The following is a 12514-nucleotide window of genomic DNA, read 5'->3' on the forward strand; positions in this document are numbered from 1 at the left end:
ACTGTGGTGGGGGTAGCGGTTTTGCGGTTTTCTAATTCCGTTGACGGCCAATGTTAGGCGACATATTTTTAGGTAGCTCAGCTGTTCGCAGTTGACATCGAAAATAGACCAATTTTTGTAGACGCTTGCCAAACAGCGTTTATATATAAATTTTTCTCAAGATGCGCCGCCGGTTCTTTATAAATATGTAAATGAAATCGAGGTAGACGGATACAAGGGTGAATTTTTCGATCGACCTGGCCATGCTTCCTTTTGCAGTTTTACACCCTTTGATCGGATATTGCATTTATAACATTCAACGGTTCAGTAGCGCGTTTGAGGAGGTTCTGTGCCCAGTCTAACCGCGAGAATTCAGAGGGAAGGGAGAGAAAAAAAAAGATAATAAAAATACTATCTAATTTTCGAGTTTCCAATCTTTTAGTCACCCTTTGTTATTTTCTGTAACATATATAATAATAAATTAATTGTATTGTGATATGTGTGTATGAAATATAATTAAGTCGAAAGTCAAAGTGAAAACGGCGTTAATATATTTTTTTTATAAAACTAAATCATCCTGTTGGCTTCTTCAGAGCTTGACTGAAACTGGCTCGTATTTTACTCTGTACCATAAACACCGTCTCGGATGACTGGTTCCCATATTGGTGACAGGTCGCGGTTTACATTGTTAGGTTGTTTATGGATTTCTAGACTCTCGGATTTTTCGTTGGTAGAACTGATTGCATGCAATAATTTTAGTTTTATCGAATAAAATTTTATGTCCGGTTTCATGAATGTGTTCGGCAACAGCTGATGAGTACATTTGTCTTAGTCGTAAGGCTCTTTCGTATTCTTTGAGTCTAGTTGATATTTTTCGTCAGGTCTCTTCAATGTATTCTTTGCCGCATATGCATGGAATGCTGTAAACTCCTGGCCTCAAATATAATTTTGTCTTTGACGGACCGAAGATGTTAAAACGTTTTTGGACAAGAGATAAATCTGGTTCTGAGGTTATACTTCTTTAGAACTTTTGATATGTGGTCAGTAATGTTTTGAATGTAAGGAAGGACCACAATGGCAAGTGTAGGATTGCTTTCGGCCTCATTGTTATTGGAAGATTGTGGTGAAGTGTATTTTTTGATGTCGAAATTATTAGAGAGAAGAGCAGAGGTAAGGTGTTTTAATTCTAGGTTCAGTGACTCGGGCTGAGATAGTTTTACTGCTCTGTAAACAAGAGAGTTGCGGGCGATGATTTTTGGGCCGGATGGTGCCAAGGTATCGATCTGTGTGCGTAGGTTTCCTGTAAACACAATGACCCAATGTTAGGTCTGATTTTCTGTTGATAAGAATACCTGAGAATGGAAGGTTATTATTACTTTCCAACTCAATGGTAAAACGTATGTTAGGTTGTATAGAGTTTAAATGTCTAAGAAAATCTGCTAGGGTTTCTTGACCGTGAGGCCAAATAACAAAAGTATCATCGACGTAGCGTTTCAATAATTTTGGTTTTAGATGAAAGGAGTCGAGAGCATTTTTCTCAAAGGCTTCCACAAATATATCGCGATGACTGGTGATAGTGGAGAAGCCATAGCCGTTCCCGACCTTTGTTCAAAAATTTCACCGTTATAAGAAAAATATGTTTCCGACAAGCATTTTTCAATTAAGATGAGAAGGTTTGGTTCCAGATTCCAGAGAATAGGAACTTTGGTAAAGAGGGATTCTACGTCAAAACTAACTAGAATGGCTTGTGTATCTAATGTTCTGTTCAATGAAGTGAACTAAACTGTCAGTTTTCCCTGTAAGGGTTTTAATAAGGAAGCTAGGAAGCAGGTACAGAGTAAAATACGAGCCAGTTTTAGTGAAGCTCTGAAGCAGCCACCAGGATGATTGGCGAAATGTCAGCAAGTTAGACTCATTAAAAACCGACGCAGGAGGGATCCATAAGTTTTGTAAAAAGTATTACAGTAGCCTGTCGAAGTTTCTTTGAAAAATTAACAGGCCTTAATATACTTCAAGTTCACACAACAATGACTCCAGACCAAATTACGGGAAGTATTTTGCATAATACATTTTGCAGATCATAAATTATTGCTGAAAATACTGCATCTTTATTCGCTTCGCTGAAAAACGAATTTTTCGGGCTATGCCTTCCTATACCGAACTATTTTGGTTAGTTTAGCTAATTATATGCAGCAACTAATATCGATTTTGTCAGACAAATTTTATCGAGGAAAATTCGGGCAGCAAAGGGGACTCGGTGTGTGTGTGTGTGTGTATGTAATGCAAGATTGTTTTATATTGTTTATTTATTTTTTTGGTTTTTTTGGGGATAAGGTATTTGCTAGGCGGTACTTTGAAAAATCATCTTTGAACTAAGGGGTTGTGAGATATATTTATAGTGTAAATCTGAGATTTCGAAGTCTGATTACCTCACCACAACACTACCAGAAGAAGAAGCTTCTCCTACAACGTATATAGAATGTACCGAGTTATTAATTATATTTTGACACTCACCTATAGGCTTAATTTTGAAGATTTTTACTCTGTTATCTTGTGCAAATTTCAGAAAAAACAAACGACGATCGCAAGCTGGAACCCTTTACAAGGACTTCGCCTAACACTAAAAAAATTAAACATATTAAGATTTAAAAGGCAACTAAAGAAACTGCTGCTGTAAAAAACAGATTTCCGTATCTCAATGTAATTGTTCCTTCTTAATCCAGTACCTGACGATTATAATCATAAAAAATAAATAATTGCGCTTGATATGTCCCGGTATCGCACTATTGCTGAAGCTGTTGTTTTATGCCACGATTAAACTCGTCAATTCAATCTCCAAAATTACAAAATTTAAAAATTAAACGTTTTAATTCACTTGAAAAAAAAATCTCTCCTCTGTGATATTATGCTTTTTAGTTTGTAAGTTAGGTAAGATTTAGAGGCTGGAACAATTTAATTGCCTGCCAGCTCCTTTTTGCATTATATTATAAATATTGTTTTTTTATGTATTACTTTTCCTGCTAATGCTAATAAATATATTACTATTATTGTTGTAAATTTTGACTATGACAATCTTGCCTATGTAAAATACCAACTAATAATGTTATGATGGTTCTCATTAAAAAACAGTTTTTCAAATGGTAGATTCCATGTTACATATGATTGCATATAAATAAAATATATAAATAAAGCATTGACATGTAATAATGAAAATTGTAAATTTGATTTTTCTAGTTGTATGTTAAATAAACAATCATTTTGATAAAGATATTGATTTAGTTGTAGTTGTTAAATTTTTCCCTTATTCAAAAAATAACAGATATTGCTTAAATGTACATATTTGGGTAAATACCTACACTTGTATATTAAGCTTAGTATGACAATTTGTATATGCTTCTGTCGGAGTACTTTTAAACAGTCAGATTTTTATCAATTATTCTGTATCATATCATCATAATATGCCCTATTCCCTATTCGCCAATTTATAAAAATAAGCAAGAGAAAGACAAAAATCCCCATTATTAATTGGCAAGTTTGCCTCACTTTGCTACCAAGCCGTCTCCATTCCAGTTTAGATCCAGTTTTTATTGTTTATTATTTGAAAAACTAAATTCCTTATACTCGTTTCGTACTAACGACTACGCCCTCTACCGGTAATGTGACAACCTAATATCCCAAAATTTTCTCGAAACCGCTTTTCACTTACCATGTTATTTTGCCAAAACTGTACGGATTGAGAATCTAATAACCGTAATATTGTGTGGCGTAGTTACCTCTAAAATCGGAGAAAACAGCTTCGAAGAGCATCTTATTATTACCGACCATCGAAACAACAAACCCCTTCAACGTATTAAATATCGTACGAACGTCGTTAGAGGTAATATGGCGGTCCACTTACCGTATCCCGAGCTGATATCGTAGAAGCTTTACGCGACCAGATTAAGTTATGGCCGGTTGTTTTAATACGACCACAACGCAGGGCCTTAATTGAATTGATTACAGGCAACGTGCAGTCCAGCGCCGTGAATGATTTGCCCACCGCAAACCGTCGAAACAAAACGCCCCAAATATGCACGTAAACAGTTTAACGATCCTGTTTGATCGAGAGCCAAACGGAAATGCCGATTGTTTTCCAATCGTTCGAATCACTTTTGTGCTTGTCGGCAACAGAGAAATATCCACCCTTCGGGGCACTTCTTCGGTTGATAAAACTGAACAAATTTGAACGTTTAAGGTGGGCTCATAATTTCTGGACCAGAAGCTTTGATCGGCTTTCTATATTATAATCTTCTTTAAGTGCCGTCTTCGTTGCGAAGGTTGGCAATCATCAGTGCTATTCGTATTCGTGACACAGCCGACCGAAATAGTTGGTTTGTGGTGCACCCGAACCAGTCACGTAAGTTTCTCATCAATGAGTGACGCCTTCTTCCTACACTTCTCTTTCCTTGAATTTTTCCTTGTAATATCAGTTGGAGTAGTTGGTACTTTTCTCCTCTCATGACGTGTCCAAGATACTGAAGTTTACGCTTTTTTACCGTAATGATAATTTCTTTTTCCTTTTTTATTCTTTTCAGGATTTCCATGGTGGTCACTTTATCGGTCCATTTTACCTTAAGTATCCTACGGTACAACCACATTTCGAACGCCTCCAGTTTCCTTATGTCCAGTTTCTTCAGAGTCCAAGCCTCTACACCATAGTACAGTACCGACAAAACATAGCATCGCACCATTCTGATTTTTAAATCCAAGCCGAGATCGCTGCCACAGAGCACTCTTTTCATTTTCACAAATCTTGTTCTCACCTGTCCTATTCTAGTTTTGATTTCTTCAGAGCAGTCGTTATTTTTATTTACAATTGTACCTAAGTATTTATAACTGTCAACTTTTTCTATGGATTGGTTATTTATATGAATTTGTGAATTGTTTTGTGCTGTTTTTGATATTATCATAAATTTTGTCTTTTTTACGTTTAGTGACAGTCCGAACTCTTCACTCGATGTATTAACTTTGTCTACTGCAATCTGTAATTCGTTTAGGTTGGTAGCTATCAGGATCGTATCATCCGCATATCTTATATTGTTGATAGGCACTCCGTTAATTTTTAGTCCTTTCGTTTCATCGTCCAATGCTCGTTTCATTATTTCCTCTGAGTAAAGGTTAAATAACATCGGTGATAGCACGCACCCCTGCCTAACGCCTCGACGGATTTCTATTTCGTCGGTGTTATTCCCTTCTATTTTTACCACTGCTTTTTATATCTCCGGTGTCTAAGTTCTTCTCTTTCAGAAGCTGGATAAGTTGTTCGTGTCGGACCCTATCGAAGGCTTTGTTGTAATCAATGAAACATATATAAAGATCCTGATTCATATCCATACATCGTTGGGCGAGAACGTTCAAGGCAAATATTGCTTCTCTTGTGCCTAAGCCGCCTCGGAAACCGAATTGAGTCTCGCTGATATCTTGTTCTAATGTTTTGTATATCCTGTGATGTATCACTTTCAGAAATATTTTTAGCATATGACTCATTAGACTGATTGTTCGAAAGTCCGTGCATTGCCTTGCATTATGTTTTTTTGGGATAGTGACGAACGCTCATAGCAACCTTGGTATAATACCTGTTTTGTATATGGTGTTGAACAGATCTGTTAGACTGTGTATGTTTTCCTCTTCTATCAATTTGAGAATTTCAGAGGGTAACTCATCAGGCCCTGCAGCTTTTCCATCTTTTGTGATTTTTATAGCATGGATGACCTCTTCTTTAGTTATTTCCGGTCCACTGTTTTCTTGTTCTGTTACTATTCTGTTTATATCTCTCTCATCATCGAATAATTCTGTTATGTAATTCTTCCATGTTCTTAGTTTTTCTTCCATTTCCATAATAATTTTGCCATTCTGGTCAGTGAGTATTGACGGTTGTCTTTTTTTCTGTACCCCGCCAGTTCTTTTACCTTCTTGTGGACATTGAAGCTGTCGTGCTTTTCTTGAAGGGCTTCTATTTCGTCGCATTTTCTTTTGTAGAATATCTCTTTTGCTTCTCTTATCTGTGATCGGATTTCTTTCTGAATATTCTTATATGCTTCGTTGTTGTCTTTTACACCACGTCGTTCGTTCATCAAATTCAAAATTTCTGGGGTCATCCATTAATATTTTTTCCCTATTTTCTGTTTTGTCAGAATGGTCTTGCTCGGCTCAATTAATGCATTTTTTAAATCTTTCCATTGTTTGTCCGTGTCTTCTTCCGCTGTTATTTGATTGTTGTTGAGGGTTCTGAGGTTGTCATTGATCTTATTTTGTAGCCTTTGTCTTGTTTCTTGGATTTTTATACCCGATACGTCTATACAATTTGTTGTTGGTATTACTCGTTGTTTTTTAAGTGTTATTAAAAACCGGGCTATTAGTGGATTATGGTCCGATGAGACATCTGTCCCTGGGTAGGTTTTAACTGATTTGATTACATTCCTATATCTGTGGTCTATCAAGATGTAGTCAATTTGGTTCCTGACTATATTTTGTTTGTTGTCTTGCGGAGATTTCCAGGTGTACAAACGGCGGTTTGGAAGTTTGAAGAACGTATTCGATATAATAAAATCGTTTTCTTGGCAAAATTGCAGCAGTCTATCACCTCTTTCGTTTCTCCTATCAAGTCCATATTCTCCCACATGTTTGTCAAATCTACCTCTGCCAATCTTGGCATTGAAGTCTCCTAATACTAGTGTTATGTCCCTTGATTTTAAAGATTGTATGTTGTTATTAATCTGGTTGTAGCATTCCTCAATGTCTTCGTCAGATTTATCTGCTGTCGGGGCGTATGTTTGAATTATGTTTAATTTACAATGATACGTTTGAAGTTGGAGTAACATTCTTAACTAGATTAAATATAATTTTTCCCTTATTCCCTTTCCCTTAAATCCTGATGAATTGTAGTGTCTATCTCAAAACTGTAGATTTTGATTTGATGCAGCATATTCCTCAATCGTTGCATTGGCTAAAAGTCATGAATTGAAGTTCGAATTGCTTTATTGTCTACCCTATTCGTACGACTTAGCATCCAACACCTAGTAGAGCAACCCATATGAAAAATGTGTTAGTCTTTCTGGGGACTATTTGAAATAGTGCGAAAAGGATCGAATTTGTGCAATTTTTTTAAATTCAAATCTCTTTATATTACGGCATATTTCATAATTCAATAATCAAACCCTTACGAAATTTTTCAAAACCCTATTTTCGATTAGTTTATGAACTTTTATAATGCGACGCTGATTCTTAATAATGTGAATCCTAAGATGACGTTATGAAGGAGTTCGTAAGCTCTCCTGAAAACGCTAACTCTAAAAATATCGCTTTCAAAGTTGAGCTCTCACGTAAGCTGCCCTATACAGGCTCTAACTCTAAAATCTCTAGTACCAGAAACGCCTATATCCGAAAGTTTCTGAAATTTGAAGCTAGATGGTGGCAGGAAAAAATATGTTTTATCATAACTTTAACAATACTCGCATACATAAATATATACGTTATATATACAAAAATATATACGTTTACGTCACTTTTATATATAAGGGAGATATGACCGAAATGCAATTTGTGGCTAAATTTTAAACAATTTAAATTAGTTTTTTGAGTTTTATCCCTACCCCGGAGACCTGAGAAGTTCAACAACGGACGAAACCTCTTGCACAGCGGGTTCATTAATTTCCAAGTTTTACGTACGTGCCGGCATAACAGGTGATATTTATGCGCGTAAAGTTTTAAAATAAAACACCCGGGCGACGAAAAATATGGTGACTAAAATAACCCGTTTGTTTCTCGGGTGATGGACGATCTCACGTCATGGTTCGTACGTCATATATTTTGCGTTGAAATGATGCAAAGCAGAAAAAGACAACAAAGGAAGATTTTACTCAAACTGGACGAGTATTATTTTCAATTCGATTTTATATTTTTTATATATTTGTTTATTTTAAATATAAAATTTAAAAAAATTATAATAGGGAGTACGAGGGCTGTCTTTTATATTTCGAGATTTTCTTAAACTAGTCCTGCCATCTGGCGACTAACGATTTTATAGGGAAGTTGAGGTTAGGTTTTGGCAAAAGAGTGTTGTTTGTGTTTTTTGTGATAAATTAAAAAAATTGTGACGCTTAAAAATGGAACTTAATCGGGAACACATCACAAACACCATCTAGGATTACTGGTTGTCCAAGAAAATATTGATGCAGTGCGGAAACTGATTTTGCAGGGTCGTCATGTGACTTACCATAAGAATGAGGTACCTTTGGGTATTAGTGGGACCAGCATACATACAAATTTGCATGAACATTTGGACGCTAAAAAAATTATTCACGTTGGATTCCACACAATTTTACATCAGCCCAAAAAAAGGCTCGTGTTGATTGGTCTAAGGAAATACTAAAAAAATACGATCGCGGTGGTTCCAAACACGTCTATGATGTCGTGATCAATCATGGTCATCATTAAATATTTTTTTGATATTTTTTAATATAAATCCGCTATTCCCGTTTTCCGAATTTCCGCGATGAAATTGGCGTTCTACATTACAGATATTACTTTTATTTATTTTTTTCCTAATTATAATTTATTTGGCGAATTGTACAACGCAGAAATAGTATTTATTAAAATTTACATCGGAAAAATAGAGCTTAAAAAAATGAACCACTAGCCAGGCGTTAAAATGTGTTTATTAACGCTTCCACTAATAGTCGATTTTACGAGGTTTCCAGCCATCAACACATCTAGTGAAAAGTATCCTTTTATTATTACTCGAACGAGCGATTTATAATATTTAGTTTGGCACAGGTCCGATACGGCAGCATCGAATCGATACTGACCTATCGTTTTCATTCATAAAACCGATCGGACTTGTTTGGTTAACGTTAAAAATTGATAATTCTTACCGAACAAATCTGCTTCGAAGACATCGTACGTCCGGATTTTTAACCCATCTCCTTCGACGTCCTGGAAAAACAAGTTCCTTTCAGACTAATGTTTCCGTGAGCTCGAAGCAAAAAGTGAGCTTTTAACTCAATCCGACACCTTATAGCCTCGTTATAAAGATGTTAGTTAAACTTTTTGGTACTAATGGCGGGAATCTACGGGACTTGCAATTTTTTTTATACAGGGTGCATACGAAGAAAATGAACACCACCGGGAAGCGTTGTTTTAATAGATTGACTATTGTAATACACAGGGGTTCATTAATTGGGTAGCGATACTTGAGGATGTGAATCCTTTGGCAGTTTTATGAAGCAAAGTTATACTAAAATCTCTCTATACCTCCTGCGTCGGTTTTTGTTGAGTCCAAATTGCTGACGTTTCGCCAATTATCCAAAACCGACGCAGGAGGAATCCAGAAGTTTTGTAAAAAGTATTACAGCCTGTAGAAGTTTCTTAGAAAAATTAGAAGCAAAGTTAATATCAACACGTGTAAAGTAATTATTGAGCTCTATTTTTATCCTAAATTTCTCTTTGCTGTAGATAATCTATACCGATGACCTAAGTCCTGTGTTTGAACCATAAAAAAAAGATGATACACCGGCGCTTTTTCGATGTTAGAACATTAAAACCGTGTCAAAAATTTAGAATTTTCGTTACATAGCGAAAAAGAGTTATGGCAATATTTTACCACTAGTGCAACAATATTCCTCACTTAGTTTCAAAATTAGGAAATGTGCCGTATAAAAGGCGTTTTATTGCATTAGGAGTTCTTTTGAAGAAAATAAACTACGAAGAAAATTTGACCTTAAAGTGCTGTGCATGCTCCTAGGATAACATGGGGGATATACAAAATTTGTTTTATTTGTGAGTGGGATAGTAGGGCAAGAGATAGACATTGGACTCAAATAGAATGGCCATCTAGAACAAGCCTTACACCTGGAAGCGAAAGTGTCCTCCTTTGTTTGTTAAAGCCCTAGATAAAATTGGACAATGATTCAAATATCTGATGCCAAGATAAAAGAAGGTACTGTTGTTGAGCCGCAGGTAAGAACATTATGCAAATACAAGGATTTTCAATACACAATGACCACTCTCGGGAAAAACGTGTTTAATTTAAATTATTAAAGTTAGAATTTATAATTTAGATATAAAGTATGGCCAATGGTTATACTTTACTGACGATTTCGCTTACGTAGGTTAAATACTTCATGAGTATTCAGGAAATTAAAATTACGTTACAACATTAAAGTTTAGGTATCGAAACACACATTTATATAGTAATATAAATGGAGTTCCTAAAAACCACTCTGATATTTTTAATACTTTTGGGATAACCCGTATAGTATCCCACATCCCAAAAGTAAAACGCTTTGAAAACCTTGCATTATGGCCACAATATTCCGTACCATATAGCGTGAATAACCCTGAACAATGCTCGAAATGAACGACAAAAGATGATTAAAATTATAAGCTTTCCGTGCTATACGTCTATCAGCATCTCCATTAAATATTTTATCGTTATTTAATTTTAGATGGAAGGAAACAACGCTAGCTCGCCGACGTCGCCTATGTGGTCGCGTCGCTACCGATAAATAGGTGACCGGGCATGGAGCCCAATTTATTCTTTTAATAATGATCGACCCCCTTTCGGGATCGTAAATAAAATGTGTTTCAATGCCGACGTATACGGGGGAAGAGGGGAAGAGAGTCTTCCCACCGTCGAAGATAATGATATCCTCTTTAGAGTGTCGACTGAAACAATAGAGGTATGATTAGGAAATGGCGCGTAATTTCGGTTAATTTGCAACCGAAATGTGCCCCTTGTGTACGTGAACTGTCTTGGATTAATCTTCACCGCTCTAGTTTTAAAGCGAATTAAAGTTTCGAACCATAGACGTAACCAAAGGGAGAGTGAATTTGGGGAAAAACATGAATCGGTTTAAAATTTTTTTTTAAAGCACTACGCCCTGTATATTATTTTATTTTTTCGCCCTACTCTTAAAATAAAATCGATTTTGATCTTTAACAACAAAGGCAACGTTGAATGCCAAGTATCCAGTTTAATTCCATTTAAATATTTCTTTATTTCTCCAAACTAGCCTGGAAACTACTTATCACATTTTGAAGACATTCGTTTATCTATAACAGTATCTAAATATGTTTTAATTTGCTTAGCAAACAGTCTTTTTGAATCTTTCTTAACCTGGAACATTGTTGTATGTCTTCATAGCTAGCACAGTCTTATTTAGTCCCATAGTCTTACAGTGACACTTTGTTGAAATCTAGTGTTGCGTTCATGTACAGGGTGGCCCGTTTAAGAGGGGCCTATACCTTATCTCGAAACCTATGTGGGTTACAAATAAAATTTAATTAATTAATTTAATTAATTAAAAGACATGTGGTCTATATTATTAAGAATATGAATATTTTTTAAAAGTTTTTTTTCCATTTAAGGACCTTATTTACAAGATTCTTAAATTATGTATGTAACATAATTTTTGTATTATTGGAAAACAGTTCCCAATTAAGCCAAAGCGGTAAGTCAGAGACCCGTACTATGTTACATAATTGAAATTGCTATTAAAGTGACTAAACGTGGCAACACTGCGTATTTTAAGAAAATATTTTATTATTTATTGCCTAAAAAACATTACCCGAATTCTGAAGATGATCGCTAATAAGTTCGAAACGGTGCATCACAGAGCCATACGCATATATCTCGTTGAATTTATCTTTTAAAGGACTATCCAAACATGCAATAAAATGTTGGGTGTTCTACTTAAAAAAACGTAACTTTGTTTTACAACATGTATATAAAAAAGTGATGATTAGGAAAATACAAAAAATGAAGGTCATTTTAATAGAAACAAATTTTGTATTTCAATTTTATAAGATAAGCGGTAATGTATAGGCCACCCTTTACATCGTTACCCGTTTTGATAGTTTCCGTTTTATTTAATATGTTATAAAATAATTTAATTTGTCACTAGGAATATAAAAGTTCAGTATACAAATCTGTCAGTCTTGGTTAATCTATAATTAAATAACAGTTTCAAAATTCGGTTCTAAAATATTTGAAGAGTGTTGAAATTTTTTCTACTCCCGTCTGTAAAATACCTAATTACACACCGATCTAGCGTGCGGGAACCGTCACTTTACCACGTCAGTTTCGTTTCCCACGAATCCCAGCCACTTCGGTCATTTCCGAGATTTTACCGCACGGGTTTCGGAGATATTTCCCACGCTTTGAATTTTGACGTGTGTCAATTCTGACGGTCATGTAAGTGAATGTATTCGTGTTGTTTTGCGAAAATGTACCTAAAAACTAACCGTCGTAGAAAAAGTATAATATGCAACACGTTCGGTAAACTTTTTAAGTCACTTGTTCATTAAACACTAGCTCCGCTCGTGTCAAATAAATTCGTGAGCAAATGCCGTTTAACGCACTTGTTGCATAATATACTATTACTACATGCTCCCCACAATGGGAGTAAATATCTGAGATATGAGAGCAAAAAGACGTTATAGACACTATGTTCCTTTTTATCACTACGTAATGGTTACGTTTGTATTATATTGGAAT

General features: G+C 35.4%; 1 protein-coding gene across 2 annotated transcripts in view; it reads right to left on the minus strand.

Annotated features, from left to right (window-relative positions):
- Window positions 1-12514, minus strand: part of LOC132702264 (FMRFamide receptor) — a 110349-nt gene that overhangs the window by 64438 nt on the left and 33397 nt on the right. The window contains exon 2 of one of the 2 annotated variants that reach the window (XM_060670801.1): window positions 8892-8952. The exons of the other annotated variant lie outside the window; for it this stretch is intronic. The gene's annotated coding sequence lies outside the window, so the exon portion shown is untranslated. The remainder of the gene's footprint in view (window positions 1-8891; window positions 8953-12514) is intronic. 2 annotated transcript variants of the gene reach the window in all.

The sequence above is a fragment of the Cylas formicarius genome, unplaced genomic scaffold (assembly GCF_029955315.1).
Source record: "Cylas formicarius isolate icCylForm1 unplaced genomic scaffold, icCylForm1.1 PGA_scaffold_5__7_contigs__length_24384050, whole genome shotgun sequence".
NCBI lineage: Eukaryota > Metazoa > Arthropoda > Insecta > Coleoptera > Brentidae > Cylas > Cylas formicarius.